General features: G+C 40.4%; 1 protein-coding gene across 3 annotated transcripts in view; it reads right to left on the minus strand.

The window, feature by feature from the left end:
- tafa1a (TAFA chemokine like family member 1a) overlaps nucleotides 1-17953 on the minus strand; it is a 119516-nt gene that overhangs the window by 91489 nt on the left and 10074 nt on the right. The gene's annotated exons all lie outside the window — the stretch shown is intronic.

Consider the following 17953-nt stretch of genomic DNA (forward strand, 5'->3'; position numbering starts at 1 on the left):
ATCAGAGACATTCACACCAGTGGCCTGCTGGAGGTCATTTTGTAGGGCTCTGGCAGTGCTCATCCTGTTCCTCCTTGCACATTCACACCTTGTCCTGCTGATGGGTTAAGGACCCTCTACGGCCCTGTCCAGCTCTCCTAGAGTAACTGCCTGTCTCCTGGAATCTCCTCCATGCTCTTGAGACTGTGCTGAGAGACACAACAAACCTTCTGGCAATAGCACATATTGATGTGCCATCCTGGAGGAGTTGGACTACCTGTGCAACCTCTGTAGGGTCCAGGTACTGCACCATGTTATTAGTAGTGACACTGACCCTAGCCAAATGAAAAACTAGTGAAAAATCAGTCAGAAAAGATGAGGAGGGAAAAAATGTCAGTGGCCTCCATCTGTAAAACCATTCCTGTTTTGGGGGTCGTTTCATTGTTGCCCCTTTAGTGCACCTGTTGTTAATTTCATTAACACCAAAGTAGCTGAAACTGATTAACAACCCCCCCTCTGGTACTTAACTGACCAGATCAATATCCCAGAAGTTGAACTGACTTGATGCTATACTCTGATTAAAAAGTGTTCCTTTAATTTTTTGAGCAGTGTATATATAAATGCAGCATGGGAAGCCTTAGGGAAACGGTATTTCAATGCACTGTATACTTGTATGTGGATATATTGACAATAAAACTCTCTTGAATCTTGAATGTGTGTGAAAACATGTGGTGTTCCATTCAGGTGCTTCACACCCAGCGTTCCAGGCACAGGCTCTGACACTATCTGGGATAAAGCAGTTACTGAAGATGAACAAATGAATGAATAGATGGTAGGCATGATAACTGTGCTACATTTGCAATATTCAAGGAAGTAATGTAGAATAATGTCATTTTGAGGCTAGTAATGAGAGAAGGTGTGCGCACACATTGTAAGCCACATACTGTATATTTTATTGTATGATATAGTAACAGAGGGGCGGCACGGTGGTGTAGTGGTTAGCGCTGTCACCTCACAGCAAGAAGGTCTGGGTTTGAGCCCCGTAGCCAGTGAGGGCCTTTCTGTGCAGAGTTTGCATGTTCTCCCCGTGTCCGCGTGGGTTTCCTCCGGGTGCTCCGGTTTCCCCCACAGTCCAAAGACATGCAGGTTAGGTTAACTGGTGACTCTAAATTGACCGTAGGTGTGAATGTGAGTGTGAATGGTTGTCTGTGTCTATGTGTCAGCCCTGTGATGACCTGAAGACTTGTCCAGGGTGTACCCCACCTTTCGCCCGTAGTCAGCTGGGATAGGCTCCAGCTTGCCTGTGACCCTGTAGAACAGGATAAAGTGGCTAGAGGTAATGAGATGAGATGAGATAGTAACAGGTGTTTTACTGGGAAATACACTACTCGTATTTTTCATACGAGCTACATCCGGGACACGGAGAACCAAAACTGTGACATAGTTCTCTACATGTCACTCGTGAGGAAATTGATGAATTGTTTTGATAAATTTGGGTACATTTTGTTTGTGAATGTGTTGATATAATAAAAAGAACATCACAGTTTGGTTGGAAGATATGAAGTTTATGTTTTTGGGTTGAAAAAGTCGTATTTTTCATACGAAATACATTGCGGTTCTGAGTGACATATTTAAATAATCTTGGCTGGCTTTGAGTGGAATATCAGATATATTCCATTCAGTGAGCAGGATATTGAACGAGTCGAAGACGAGTTTTGAATGGAATATATTTGATATACCATGAAAAAAGAAAGAAAATATTATTATTATTATTATTATTATTATTATTATTATTATTATTATACATACACATTTGATGGAAGAATTATAGATTTTACAAAAAGTTAAGAACAGGGGTGTAACTTAATACTGAATGCTGATTCTGATCGAATGTAATTCAAATGTTCTGTCAATCCAATGTACATGTACAAAATCAAAGTTCTAACAATAAAAATGGTACAAGTCCAAAAAGCCTGAACAACAACCCAACTTATATACAAGCTATATCCAGGTTGACAGTTCAAGTTCAAAGTTACTTTTGGCCGTAGTTAATTGTTACATTGCAGTTGTTCAAAACAAAAGGGCTTTGCTGAGTGAAGTCCTCTTGTAAAAGTCTCCGTCACTTTTCCTCACCTCCAAGTAGAACTTTGACAATATTTCTGCTATTGCTCTCTTTTCCAGTTTTTCGATGTCCATGGAGCACTTGCATGTGACGTCACAGCCGATCCAGATTGTGACAGACGCCATCTTGTCGGTCAAACGCCATATTTCCGCCTTCTACTTCTACTTCTGGTTCTACTTCTACATTTTCTTCTGGAAAACCCTACTATATACAATTCTACTGCAATGGCTGTGGCTACAAGCTCTCCCTACCTGTGCACGTTTTTCATGTTTTTTGTGTGTATTTTTGCATGTTGTTCATCTGTACCGGACTTCAATATCCACTACAACCGTATGGACTTACTGGACATGGGTTTCCAGCAGAAAATGACGGTTTGTAGCGATTTCCATCGCATGCACAACATTCCGGACGAGAAAAAAAAAAAACATTCCGGACGAGATAGCGAGACCAGCGGGGTCTCCGTGGATTGTTATCGGAGGCAAAGCGAAGGAGGAGGCGCCGGGAGCGGAAGCAAAAGCGAGGCTGCAGAGCCGGCCTGTTGACTAAGCTCAGAAAACAGCCACTCAAACCTCCACTGCTAAGCCTCTACCTCTCCAACGCCAGATCCATGGTAAACAAAACAGACGATTTGGAATTACAGCTGGAATTACCTTATTCTATTCTATAATCGGCTGGTCAGTGCAGTACTAGTAATACTTAAGTGACTTACCCATCCAATGAGGATTATTTTCTTGTTTACAAGATGCCACATCTGAGTCGCTGACAAATCCTGAATTTCTGTAAAGATAACTGTCCAGAGATTTATAAGCACGCAGTGCTTCACCACTGAACAGTGAGGGAAAGTTAATGAGGTAATTATACACGTCTGGGTATTCCGCTGGCAGTTCAAAATCCACTGACACGGTCGTGAAAACTCCGTCCGGAAAGCCATAAGGGTCACTAATCTGTAGATCGTTTATTTTAGACATATATCTAGTTATCTGTTCATTGGAAAAATGAGCCGTGTAGTCCGTCAGTTGAAATTGATCCATTCTGTACACGAGTGCAGCAGTATTCAGCGGTGTTTTTGACCGACAAGATGGCGTCTGTGTACTTTCCGGTCACGTGACTGCAAGATCTCTATTGGTATGTTTTTCTCTTGTAAATATGCGTGAAGAATATCCAGTGAAGTTTTGGTAGCCTTTCTGGTGTTCAGCGTTTCATGTCTTTGATGTGTCTCTTTTCCAGTTTTTTAATGTCTGTTGGTCTGTTTTTCTCTTGTAAATATGTGTGATGAATATATAATGAAGTTCTGGTAGCCTTTCGGGGGTTCAGCACATCTTTAGTTTCAGTTTTCAGTTTATTTATTTAGTGCTTAAACCTAGCACTGAATTAACCCCGTCTTCTCTCTCTCCCGGCTGACAAAGAAATGATTGTGCGCATGAGCAGTAGAAAAGTTTTGTCACTGGATCTTCGCATGAGCGCCAACGTGTGACGTGTGTTGTCTTGGCAAAGTGCAATATTATAACAATATTACATGCTCATTCTCCATTGGGGAGAGTGGGGCAATACATGGAGGAGAAGCGATATGATAACAATATTGCCTGGCATCAATAAACCCACTAGAAGGGAATAGAATACATGTTTTTATTCCATGGAAAAAGTGGTCTGTATGTATCATAATTCCCGATATTTAATTTTTTCACATTACTGCCAGTGTTTTCCCGCTGACTGGATGCACGTTCTCAAAATCATGAACCGGTTCAAAATTAAAATTCTTTAGATTATCTTGTACTTTTTTTTCTTTTCTTTTGTGGCTGTGTCCATATAATATAATGTTATATGGTGGTGCGAAGATATGAATTTTATCTTCTCATGTTGAAAATACTTTCACTTGTTTGCTTCACTCACTCATGAATATGTTCACCACTCGAAGATAAACCTCATATCTTCATGCAACTGTGTAATATCCTCTATTTATTTTTTTTGCGGTCTGGTTTCCATCAAATCATGCGCTCTGATTGGCTTGCGAGCGGTCCGGAATCCTACGATCTGGACCCCAGTTACGGACCTTTGGCGACTCGCTCGTTCACAACAACAAACATAGTAGCAATTTTTTGTCAACATTTATTTTCGCATTTCTCAGTATAATAGCATTAATTTTACAGCATGGATAGCGATAATGACAGTGTTCACAGCGAAAGCAAGTTTTACTACCCTGATGAAGACGAAATAAAAGAAATCATTTCAGGAGAAAGCCGAGTAGCAGGTTTGTTCTAAATATGGTTTCCCTTTCGGGGGATCTCATTTTCTGTTAGAATTTGGTAAAGAAAAAAATATATATATTATTTACCAGCTTAAGGTCGGTCCGTATCATGAAATACGGTGACCTCGGCCTTGAAAATACTGACCGCGGCCCAGAGGCCTCGGTCAGTATTTTCAAGACCTAAATTTCTTTGTGCCTTTGAGACACAGCACAATCAACTTAAATATAAATAAATATAAAACCTATTACTCATATCACTGAAATAGATAAACAGGTTATTGGGCAGTAAACAATATACGAGAGCAAAAATATGTAAATAAGTACTGTAGTATTATCCCATATTAAAACCTATTTTACTAAATCATGTCAGCTCCAACCTCTTTAATGAGTGTGTCGACGTTACAGCTCCACTAAATTTTACTGTGTTCCATGACACATCATAATTACAAATAACTCGTAGATGAAAGAATAACAATTCAAACTGATGGTACTGTGATTCAGTCAGCAGTTACTCAGGAAGTGAAAGCAGATGACGTTAGATCAGATCAGTATTGAGGTTTTTCACCCACGTGACCAAGTCATGTGAGGCTGCCATTTTGGACGTCACAGCTCGAATCAGTTTGAATGCGAGGAAGGCGACAAACGAAAAACATAAAAGAAAAAGGAGCGAGATGCAGACTATCCAGCGACGTAGGGCATTTACAGGGCGAGCAGAGGGAGAGGTATTTGCAAAAACTGAGGTTAGCAGGCTTAGAGAACGACGTTTACCTGCTTCCACCAGGATTGTTCACTGACGTACGGAAGTACACGAAGCCCTCGTCTTTACCTGACTTCGGCCCACATGATCTGTATACCTATGTCGTTAAAAACCCATCGCCATACACAGGTATTGATCTGAAAGCGTATAAGAGTTTGGATGCCTACAAATATTTTGTGTCAGGCTGGGTAACATGCCTACATCAGTGGGTCGTCCCTGGAGCCGGTGGTCGCCATCTTATTACAGCTAAGGTTTGTTCACATTTTCATTTACTTTCGGTCCTCAGGATAAACAAAATGTTATTAAATGTCATTGAAATAACTTCTTAGTCTGTTGGGACATGGCCCGTTATAAATTTGCTGTTACCAGGCAATGACCAAGAACTGTATTATTAGGGTCGGTGTCTGTGTTGTAGCAGTGTACTAGCAGCTAGCTGTTAGCACTAGCTAATGTCAACAACATAGCTAGTATGTTACTGTAGCAATGTTTACGTTCAGTCATTTGGATGACAGTTAAAACCTTTCAGTCTCAAGTTTTTCCTTTACTGGATTTACTAGTTTACTGTAATTATGATCCGTCAGCTATTTACACCGGATCCAGTGTAAATGGCTGCCGGAGCGCGCTCTGGAACCTCGGCCGGAGCACTCCGGGAGCAAGCTGGAGCGTGCTGCTTAATTTGAGGGGGAGCAAGCCGGAGCGCGCTCCGGCAGCTATTTACACTGGATCCGGTGTCTGTAACACGTTTTTTTTTTCAAGCTGGTTCTCCCTCTCTGTCTGCAGCGTTAGTATGTAGCTTGACCTTCAAAATGGCGGACACCGGGGTGTCACGTGACCCTGTGACGTTAGGTGAAAAACCTCAATTCATAGACACTGAGAAAGAGGAGGAAAGACAGGAAGATTGAAAGAGCAAGAAAAAGAGACAGAAAGAGAGAGAGTGGCGTGCAGCAGATGGAGAAGAGCCGAGGGTCAGAGCTGTACAGTGCTGCTATTGTTCCTGTAACGAGACGCCACTGTCAGAAAGGACGGATGGATGAGACAGAGATGGATGTCAGCATCTCTGATAAAATAATGTACCTTCAGGACCTGGGTTATGTAAGACTATTAAGCTGTCACTGTGTGCCAGAGTGCATGCAGGCACATAACCTTTGTTTTGCCAAAGATTAAAAAAAAAAAACCTCCATTTCTTTGTTTGCTTTCAATGTGGGCACGCAACCAGCAAGGCTTCATAAAGAAAGAAGCGAGAGAGCCTCTTCTGCTGCTTTCAGTCCTGGAATATATTTAACACACACACAAGAGCGAGTGAGATGTTGGGCCCTCAGCCGGGACCCTGATTCTATCAGAGATGTTTTGCAGCAAACACAATGGGCAGCGAAAATATGCCTTCAGTCTGTGTTTAGTGCTCCATTAATGCTTAATGATGGATTAAAATAACAGGGCTGTGTAATAACATGCTGAAAAATGTTTTTGGGGCCGTGTGGCTTCCTGCGATATTAAATCAGAGAGGAGCTTCCAGTGTGGCTTTGTGTACAATTTAAATAAATTATATGGATATGAAATTATATGTCAATTACAGAAATTGCCACTTGTCCTAATTTCCAAAAAGAAAAATTAGAACTAGAAATATTTTAGTGGGAAAAAAAAAATGATTTCACGCATTCCCATTCAATTAGCTCTGTCTATTGTTAATAAAAAAGTATTCTTCAGGTGGTCCCTCTTGGGGAAGGATTAAAGGCAGCGTTATAGTCAAGTCACTAACCTGTACTTCTATGCGTAGATTCCTCCACAAAACGGACGTTGCTGTTACAGAGGCGACTTGAAATGTTTCCTTATCAAGTCGGTGAACCCATTTCATGACTGGGTCATTCTTTTCGCCTGATCACTGGAAACTCCAAAGAGTTCAGATATCTTCGTCTGGGGTTACAGTAGTACTTTCTTTCCGGTTTTGCAAACAGTAATATTTTAGTCATTGCTGTGTTTTCTGCATGACAAACATGGCCGATGTAGTAGAGTGGGGGAAAAAGCCCCCTTAAGGAAAATTCAGTTTTTCTCCAAGTTGAAATGAACTATGTGTTTATTTTAATCATAGTTTTTGACAACAGTGACATGAACAATAATGCCACCTAAAGTTTGCCTAAAGTTAATACTTAAATTTTTTTTTTAACAAAAACAAACATTGTGCCAAGGGGGCCTTTTACCCCCCCAGTGGGGTAAAAGGCCCCCTGAGGTGGGGCAATAGAACCCCCTCACTCAAAAAAAGCTGTTTGGATAGCAAAAGTGTTTACTTAAGCCTATAATGTGAAAGAAACAAGAAAATATCCCTGAATTAATGAATAGATGCATTATTTTATTATATTTCGCATTTTAATTTCAATTTTTTTTTTATTTCAATTATTTTTAATATTAAGTTCAAATTACTTGCTTTACTCAACCAGGTAAGCGAGATGTTATTAAAAACTATGTATCTGCTATTCAGAAATGTATGAAATACAGTAATTATGATAAAAGGAAACGATGGCCCCTGGGGGCCATTTACCCCACCATTAAGGGGGCGTTTTACCCCACAGACTACACTTTTACAAAAAAGGGTCTTACTTTCAAAATGTGATTCAACTTTTTATACCTAATGTATTTTTTTAACGTACTGACTTGTCTACTCATACCACATACACAGCTGTGATATCTGACGAAATAGCAGCTATCTAAATACAGTTTTACTGATATCTGAAAATTATATCACTTACCATGAAATTTGATTTCTCTCCGCTGCATTGCTGATATGCGATCCACAGTGGATATTTGTATATCCCCATTGTCAAGCCAGTCCATAGCAACAATAGAAATGTAACTTTGCGCCATCTGGTGGTTATTTTGGGTAAAACAGGCCGGGGGCGTATTACCCCACGGGGGCTTTTTCCCCCACTCTACTCTACTTAAGGTATGGAGCACTTGCATGTGACGTCACAGCCAATCCAGATTGTGACAGACGCCATCTTGTCGGTCAAATGCCATATTCCGCCTTCTACTTCTACTTCTGGGTCTACTTCTGCTTTTACTTCTACCTTTTCTTCTGGAAAACCCTACTATATACAATTCTACTACAATGGCTGCGGCTACAAGCTCTCCCTACCTGTGCACGTTTTTTATGTTTTTTGTGTGTATTTTTGCGTGTTGTTCATCTGTACCGGACTTCAATATCCACTACAACCGTATGGACTTACTGGACATTGGTTTCCAGCAGAAAATGACGGTTTGTAGCGATTTCCATCGCATGCACAACATTCCGGACGAGAAAAAAAAAAAAAACATTCCGGATGAGATAGCGAGACCAGCGGGGTCTCCGTGGATTGTTATCGGAGGCAAAGCGAAGGAGGCGGTGCCGGGAGCGGAAGCAAAAGCGAGGCTGCAGAGCCGGCCTGTTGACTAAGCTCAGAAAACAGCCACTCAAATCTCCACTGCCAAGCCTCTACCTCTCCAACACCAGATCCATGTAAACAACACGGACGATTTGGAATTACCTTATTCTATTCTATAATCGGCTGGTCAGTGCTATACTCAATACTTAAGTGACTTACCCATCCAATGAGGATTCTTGTTTACAAGATGCCACATCTGAGTCACTGACAAATCCTGAATTTCTGTAGAGATAACTGTCCAGAGATTTATAAGCACGCAGGGCTTCACCACTGAACAGCGAGGGAAAGTTAATGAGGTAATTATACACGTCTGGGTATTCCGCTGACAGTTCAAAATCCGGTCGTGAAAACTCCGTCCGGTAAGCCATAAGGGTCACAAATCTGTAGATCGTTTATTTTAGACATATATCTAGTTATCTGTTCATTAGAAAAATGAGCCGTGTAGTCCGTCGGTTGAAATTGATCCATTCTGTACACGAGTGCAGCAGTATTCAGCGGTGTTTTTGACCGACAAGATGGCGGTTGTGTACTTTCCGGTCACGTGACTGCAAGATCTCTATTGGGTATAAATAACGTCACGTAGAGGTGTTGTTTTGAGAATGTTCTCAATCTGCTCATTTGTGTAAATGAAGGCATAATCTGTCGCTTCATCTTCATCGTCACTTCCTGTAACTTGCCTTTGCTTCCATCCATCTTTTACCATACTTCGTAGACAGTGACTCCAACATGCCTCCAGCTTCTTAAGCTCTTGTTCATTTGGAAGTGAAGCATCTGTTCCATACTAAACCTCAAGTCCGAGTCCAGTCTCGAGTCCCCAGTGTTCGAGTCTGACTCAAGTCCAAGTCATTAAAAAAAACCCTCAAATCAAGTCCACTATTGATCCAAGTCGAGTCCGAGAACAAGACTCCAACTGCACCATTTGATAGTGGCTGTTGCTGCCTTTACAGTATGTGAACGCGTCTCTGCTACTGTGTTGGACTAACGTTACTGCTTAACTGCCCCGTTTTAGTTAATAGGCTACAGATAAAAAGCTTGTTCATCGCTCAGCAAGCCCCACCCACTATTAACAGGGCAAATAACACGAGAGAAGGTTAACACTCGCTAGTTCATCGCTCAGCAAGCAAGCCCTGCTATCAACAGAGCAATGAACATAGCATGTCACTTACTTCTCTGGGTGGAGTCTTGCCAAATGACGATTGAAGTTCAAGGTTGTCCCCGTCGTCTCCTCGATAGTTCTTCTACACATGGAACATATAGCAGTGTATTATTTCCCACTATATGAGAAGTCTGTATAAGCAAAGTGGACAATCCCAGGGGCTTCTCTCCAGGCATTTTAGCACCATTAACATTACTTTGTTCCTGAACATGATGTATGAACAGGTGAATGTGCATTCTCTTGCACAAAATTAATATAGGTATAAATATCTCATCTCATCTCATTATCTGTAGCCGCTTTATCCTGTTCTACAGGGTCGCAGGCAAGCTGGAGCCTATCCCAGCTGACTACGGGCGAAAGGCGGGGTACACCCTGGACAAGTCGCCAGGTCATCACAGGGCTGACACATAGACACAGACAACCATTCACACTCACGGTCAATTTAGAGTCACCAGTTAACCTAACCTGCATGTCTTTGGATGGTTATCCAGGTATAAATATCTTATGCTAAATTATTATGGCACGTTACAAAAAATAAAGAAAAAATCAGAGTCCTCATCTCCTATTTACGAGTCCGAATCCAAGTCCAAGTCATCAGTGCTCAAGTCCAAGTCAAGTCATGAATCCTTAAAATTAGGGCACGAGTCGGACTCAAGTCCTACAAGCCTGCTTAAAGGTTCTATTTAGAACCCTGAATCATAGGGGTATGCTTTCATGCTTTCATAAAGTTTCCACATAGAATCCTTTTAGAACCATAAACCATCCAAAGAAGCCCTGAAGAAGCATTTTTATTATCAAAGTGTATTTTCTTAAACTTGTTGACATCTTTCTGACCCAGAAATGCTCTCCATCTGTTGTAGGAACAAAACTCTGTCCATTTCAGCTAAAAAGCAACTCATGAGACGTATACAGTTTTAGCTGAGTTGGATGAATGAATCAAGAAATTACAGTTCACTTCACTGTGATTGCAGTTCACCTCACAGGCAACAGAGGACCCAAAGAATTACAAACCGCTTCTTTAAAGGCAGATATCCAGCTGAGTATAATGACTATAGATCATCTGGCACGCATCTAGCAGCTTTTGCAAAGCTTTAAGCACAAAAAAAAAGACAGCGTGATGTCTAAAGTGTAAACATTTTAACCGAGCCAATCAAAGAAACACAGCTAAAAAAGAAAGATGAGCCAGTTAAACGTGCCGTGGTCAAAAACATAGAGATATATTGATCAAGGTGTTCTTCCGCAATGCTACAGAGCTCTCTACTGAATCACACAGCCACTAATGATCATGTCGGTGAAGTCTTTAATGTAATTACCATCCTGGAAGGCTTGTACTCTCATCAGCTACATGCTAAGCAGGAAAAACGATACTGCAGTATAAGTGAGCAGTGAAATTTGCTTATTCTCTTTTATTACATTCGACATCACAAAACAGCCCTTGAAATAAATGCTCTTTATGTTTCGAAAATAGTATTTCTAAAAGCTTTCAGAGAATCCCATCAAGGGAACGGAATATATCTGTAGAATAATTAACAGCAAACTTAAATTGGTATTTATTTCCTCGTGCTGAGATGAATTCCTCAAATCTGAGCACAAAGAAATAAAGACCGTTTCTAGTCTGCGGTTAATTATACAACAAATATATTCTGCTCCCCTGATGGTATTTCTGTGAAAGCTTTTACTTCCTGTCAGGTTGCCTTGTGGGGTGTGCTGTCTGTATAGATGAATGTAAAGTAGGTAAAGCATGGTTACTTTTTCTATCTGGTGAGTTCAAATTCCTGACAGCAAAACACACTACTTATGTATGCATGACAAACATCATCTGCTTTGTCCAGTTTCTTCCATCCACACTGAATAAAGACCCGTGATTTACGTGATTCACCCACCGATGCCAGTCCATCTGAGACTCGGAGTGGGAGAACAGCCGGTCAAACATCTGTGGACAGAGCTGCTCCTTCACACCTACTCACTCTGACTCTCTCTCTCTCTTCATTTCTGTGTCTCCTTGCTCTTCTTCGCATTCAGGCACATACATAATTATCTATTCTGATCCCCGCAGGTAGAAAAAGCAGTGCTACAAGCCCTCCAAGCTGCCTCAGCATGCACACCACCGACTGTATTCAAAACACTCAAACAGCCTTGTGCTTATTAGTAATACTGTCCAAAAAACATCTGTAGCACATAGACCTGATATTCTGACGTTTAAAGGAGAACTGAAGGCAATTTTTTTATCATCAAAATTATATTTCTCATTTTATTAAATATCTCATTATCTCTCGCCGCTTTATCCTTCTACAGGGTCGCAGGCAAGCTGGAGCCTATCCCAGCTGACTACGGGCGAAAGGCAGGGTACACCCTGGACAAGTCGCCAGGTCATCACAGGGCTGACACATAGACACAGACAACCATTCACACTCACATTCACACCTACAGTCAATTTAGAGTCACCAGTTAACCTAACCTGCATGTCTTTGGACTGTGGGGGAAACCGGAGCACCCGGAGGAAACCCACGCGGACACGGGGAGAACATGCAAACTCCACACAGAAAGGCCCTCGCCGGCCCCGGGGCTCGAACCCAGGACCTTCTTGCTGTGAGGCGACAGCGCTAACCACTACACCACCGTGCCGCCCCTTTATTAAATATAGGAACGCATTTTTGATAGCTATTTTGTCACTGCTATAGCAAGTTATGAGTGTTTGAAATATGCTATGTAATACATCAGTCCATTATGTCAAAGCAATGGCCGTAAACAAGATTCGTTGAGACCTGTGCGAGACTTCGTAGGACGGAAGTAAAACATACAGCGGAAATCAAAGTGACCGACATCTGCCGACGTTCCCTGTGTCCGAAATCGCTCACTAATTCACTACTCCCTATATAGGGAATTACTATATAGAGGACTATACACTGAGCTCATTGGTAAAATGAAAAACACTTTCGGACACTAGTCCGTCACGCTGGTATTTACGTCATTACTGTCGCACAATTAAAATGTGCCAGATCAGTCGGCTGGTGGGTTTTCAAAATAATAAATACATGCATGTGTTTTTGTGATTATAATACATAGGGCCAAATTACTCAATTCTGATTGGTCAATCAAGGAGGGCTTTTTTCCTTAACACGGGGCCGGATTTCTGAAATGCTATTGGCTAGTTCATTGCTTGGTTATAAATTTATAACGATGAACGGTATTTGTAATTCCTTTTAGATCAAGCACAGAGTTTTCTTGCATTTAGCAATCAGCTTTTGTAAAGAAGTTCCAATAAAATTTTGTAAACCACTTTCAAAATCCCCGTGTCGTGTCGCCGTGTCATGATGAAAGACACTTTAGAAACTGATTCAAAAGTGCAAGATAGTCTTGCGCCCCGATTGGTTCAGAAAACGTGAATGACAAATGTTGTGAACTTGAATGGCTTCCAAAGTATGAATTTGGCCCTATATATTATAAACAAGTAATCGTATGGGACCAAGTAAAATTAAGGATCAATTTCACTTGTGATTTCAAAGTTTTGAAATCACTCGTGAAATTAATCCTTAATTTTACTCGGTCCCATACAATTACCTATACTAAATCCATATTATACTGAGCGTATTTCCCACATTAATAAATACAAAGTACCTGCATCTTTCAGTTTTTTTTTTTTTAAATCAAGGCTGAATACTTTCTTCATTGCTGCTGGCTTTTATTAAATCAGATTTGAGACTTAATTTGATTTCTTTCAGTGCGACCACAATGCATGATGGGATATATTGCTTTGGTTAGTGACCATCGTTGTAAACTACTTTTTGTGATGCATTGTGGGATACTTTGAGTGCCCTATATAGGGTGTAAATAATCCTCACTAAGGTATCGGAAAGCACTACAGAATGGCGTCCCCATAGTGCCCTATATAGTGAGTAGGGAGCGATTTCGGACACAAGGGTTGTCAAAAGACGCGCGCGCCCTCTTTCGAATGCTGATGTAATCAAGCTGGAAGTTTTGTTTGTTTTGAAAGCTATCAGGAAAGTTTGAAAAAAGTAGGTAGTAATCGTCATTTAAACTCGTTTTTGTGCAATATTTCATTTGGAAAACAGTTTTCAAAATGGTGGCACTGACACCTGGCTGACACTTCACGTTTCGAAGTCTCGCACAAGTCTCGTGAAGATCACACGGTTAAGCGACGCCTGCCGTGGACCAAACGAACTAAATTCAACATGGCTAAAAACCGAATAGGCCGATAAGTATAATATTTAATTGCAATTAGTTGCCAATACGAGTCACAATATAAGGTTACTAAAACCGAAAACTTAATTGAATAACACGTTAATTAAGAAATAAAGTAAGTTTAAAAATGACCTCAGTTCCCCTTTAAGGAGGACTGTATTTGAACAAATATTAGTATAAATACACAGGTGATCAAAAAATGCCAAAATATGTATCATTTTATGAAAGGACCTTGGGCACACCATACATTTAGGTTTACATTAAATATAGTCATGTCTATGTTTTTGTTTTTAATCCATAGGAATAATGGGTTTACTTTCCAAGTCCTCCTGTTTTTAATATTCATTTAGAGTCCCATTAGGATCTTTAAGTTGCCAGTAGGATGCACACAGATTTATATTTCCTTATTTAATTGCAATTCTGTACATTTTTTTTAATCTGCATGAATAATCATGATTAGTATAAATGCATAGGTGATTATCTTTGACTTGCAAGTGACGTCAAAGCAAAATAGAAACCCAGATGTCAGCCATGTTGGTGGATATACAAATGCGGGGTCAAGCGACATTACAAAACATAGTCACGCGTACGCAACTCTCTTTGTTTTTCCCCTGCTTTAAGCATTCTTTTATATCTTTGTGCTGTATACGGTTGTGGTCACAACAGTACTCGTGACCATGGCATGTTCCGATTTTTTAGAATTCCGTCCGTGATTCGGAAAGAGGGCGAGGAAACTCTGAGGCTTAGTATGGAGAGGAGGCGAGTACAGCTGAACAACATCGGCAGGGCTGATCTAACAGAGGCTAAAACCAAAACAGCTTGTGTTTGCAGTGATCATTTTATCTCAGGTGAGATTCAAAAGCTCTCTCAATAATACTATGGAAGAATTTTATTTCGTGTTGCTAGAGTTTTGCTATAAAATGAGCGTTCTCTTGTCGTGGTTCACTCGGTCATTGTTATAATTTTAACACGTGTATCACTAAAGATGCTTTTTGAAATAATATGGGTCAAAACCACACATATATATCTTCTCTTTGTATCTTCGCTCGACTGTTCAAATCGTGGTAATACTGAGAAAATTCAGCATTGTTTACAGACACGCTTTCAGCGGCTGCCATCCTAATTGCTTTATATATCCACCATCATGGCAGACGCTCATGACATAGCACATGTTGATCACGCGGTTGCAAGTCATCTATAGGAAATCGTGTACGCTGATTGGTTGAGAAATTCAGACTATTTCTCGATAATCACCTCGAGCAACTCGGCAAAATGGCGGCCAATCACTTTGTAAGTGAGGAAGAATTACAAATGATGAAAGAAAATGCTGTTCTTCAAAGCACTAAAGATGCTATGAAGTTTGGTCTAAAACTATTCAAAGGGAAGGTGGAATTGTGATTTATTTAATCTGCTTCAAAACAAAGTATTTTATGTGACTGGGTGTAGGTAAGTGGCACAAGTCTGCACATGCCATTATTACATTTGCATGCTGCTTTTGAAGTTTGAAATAAATTCTTTTTTTAAATAATCGCCTGTGTATTTATACTGAAACGATTATCCGCCTCAGACTCAGTGAATATGGGTGAATAATAACCGAGACGATATTCACTGAGCCTGAGGCAAATAACTGTTAAATACAAATTTAAATTAAGTTTGAAAAGCCTTATTTTGTCACAGAGCACGAAAACAAGGTGTGAAAATATGACCGTACGACTAAAGTCAAAGCTCGAGTCAAATGCAAGTCAGTCCATTATTGGATGAAATCAACAATATGAAATTCTTCCATCTCAAGATGTTACTAGGAATAAGAGCGAAACATGAAAGAAGAAAAATTACAATGATTTCAGGGTGAAAATCGCACACAAAACAAGTCTGTTACAGAAGCACAGACATGCTGTTCTCCTCCTGTTGATGATTTCTAACTCGGAGGTATTTTGTTTCATTGTTAATCGAATATTTGTCTGAGTTATGGCCAGCACTGATTCTTTGCCCTAAATCTGTTTGTGCTGCCCCCCTGAATCTCATGTGCTATTGTGATGAAATCTGCACTTATGTAAGCTCTGGAGCAGTATTTGTCTCTATTGTGCTAGAAATTCAAATTCAAACATGTACATTTCAAAAACTGCTCAGAAATGCTGGAGGAGAATCGTGTTAGGAAAAACAAGGAAACATTTTGTATTCATCATTCATACTTTCTTTCTCGGAGATCATTTTGGTCACGCCAATAATTTTGATGAAATGACCACTACCCAAGCACTAATAATTCATGACCTGACAACCCTGAAACCCTGAGCGGTCAAAAATCCTTTCAAAGCACCCAATACTATTACTTCCACGCACCCACACGCAATCAGTCTTTTCCAAGTGCTGATATTTTAAGGCATGAAGGTGACAGAACACAATGATCTTAATAGTACATAAATGTAGCACTTAAGCACCTGAGCCAGCTGACAGCACAGCAGATGCAAGCAATTTGTGCCACTGGTATCAAATAATTTTTATTCTTTTCAGCCTTTCTTTCTGCTTAGTGCTTTACAACATGCACGCGTGTCCATTGAACAATATTGATCGTTTTGAAGGTATAGACCGTGTTTGACGCTGCCACACATTTGTGTCCCAAATACAAACACGGAGTGTGGAACAGAGTGTTATTTTGTACAAAGTGATTTCAGCATGTATTGAGAGTATTGTGATAACTGAAGAAAAACCCTACTCTGTGTTTTTTAAACCTCAAAGACCCGTCGTCTCTGGAGAAAGTTCAGAGCGTCCGCTTGGTTGAATGACGCAAGAATTTTTGGAAAACAATCGTGTTCTCTCCTGTAATGCTCTTTCTTCTTTTATAGTAAAGCAGTAACCGCGCACACACACACACACACACACACACACACACACACACACACACACCTTTTTAAACTACTTGAAAGCTTTTTCCGTTCAGTGTCACTAACACCTTAATCCTCTCCAATACTCCTCCATATGAGTGAAAGCAACACTCTGTATGGACACATAAACACTATCTCACGTGGCTCATTTCTCAAGCTCCAAAACCCTAATGTGATCTTACACAATGGTGCAAAGCTCATAAAAGCTCAATATGGGCAAACGTTCTACAGCATTGTTATTCAGATTTACGTTCTGCTGAAATCTCCCAAGCTAAAGCGCTTAACCTGACAATAATAGTGCCACGTTTACCAGAGCCATAGATACTCTGAGGACTATTCTCATGCCCTGAAACGTCCCCCATTCAGCTCGATCTCAGATACGACTAGTGAACGGGACTCTTCCTTTCGCACGATCTCCACTCTAATGAATAATCCTTATGAAATCATAGACACAATGATGAAAGCATTAACAGCGACTTTTATTGGAAAAATGATTGAGATATTTAGTGTAAAAAAAAAAAAGGTGATATTCTTCAAGAATCTGAAATATCAAATCAATTCCAATTGAAGCTCCAATCCCAGTAAAGTGGTTCAGGCTGGATCAGTTAACAGGAGTGGACCAGGCTCCATTTGCTATTAGTGCCCTCAATTTAAGGTGTGAGGTTACGAGGAGCAGCAGCATAGCTCCATGACAAATGAGGTACCAGAGAGCAGCTACTCGAGTGCTGGATAACACGTCCTACCCATCTCACCATCACAATATAAGATTTAAAAGCGTTTGAAATATTTGCATCCTCAGTCATTAATTTTGTACTGAATCCTTTTTCAATCAAAATAGACCTAGGAGTGAATTAGTCACCTTGGATCAGTTCAGACTGCTGATAATGAAGCATAATTACTGCTAAAACATCTGAAGCTTGTTCATATTAATAATATTGGCCAAACTTATTCACACTTGGACTTACTGAAACCTGATGTAATTACAGTCGTCATAATTTATTTTAATCCCGAGGACACATTATTTTTTGTTCATTTTTCATGCATGAATCACACGTCTCAACATTCCCTGTGTGACTGAAAGAGACAAATAACTGGGTTAGATGATGAGGACTTAAAAAGTGTCAGTAAGTCGATTTTTCTGACATGCTTTGCCATAGAACTCATTTCCTCCTAAATTACCATTCGCAGCCAAGAAG

This window comes from Neoarius graeffei, chromosome 13 (genome assembly GCF_027579695.1).
Source record: "Neoarius graeffei isolate fNeoGra1 chromosome 13, fNeoGra1.pri, whole genome shotgun sequence".
Taxonomy (NCBI): Eukaryota; Metazoa; Chordata; class Actinopteri; order Siluriformes; family Ariidae; genus Neoarius; species Neoarius graeffei.